A 252-nucleotide genomic window follows, 5' to 3' on the forward strand; every position below is an offset into this window, starting at 1 on the left:
TCTCCCCCCCTCGCTGCCCATCAGGGAGGGTGAGGAAGGCAGGGGTTGGGTGTGGCTTCTGGCCCTGATCTTCGGTCTCCTTTGCCTTGGGGCGTCAGTGGGGGCCGTTGGTCTTCTGACACAGCAGATTGCTCTCGCTTCGCCTTCTCGGCGTGTGCCCGGCGAGCGGCCCTCCCTGTGGCGGGGAGGGCTGTGCCACCGCCGACGCCGCGCTGCGCACCCCACGCGGGTGTGTGAGCGTGCCTCGTGTGA

This window comes from Capricornis sumatraensis, unplaced genomic scaffold (genome assembly GCF_032405125.1).
Source record: "Capricornis sumatraensis isolate serow.1 unplaced genomic scaffold, serow.2 scaffold125, whole genome shotgun sequence".
Classification (NCBI taxonomy): Eukaryota; Metazoa; Chordata; class Mammalia; order Artiodactyla; family Bovidae; genus Capricornis; species Capricornis sumatraensis.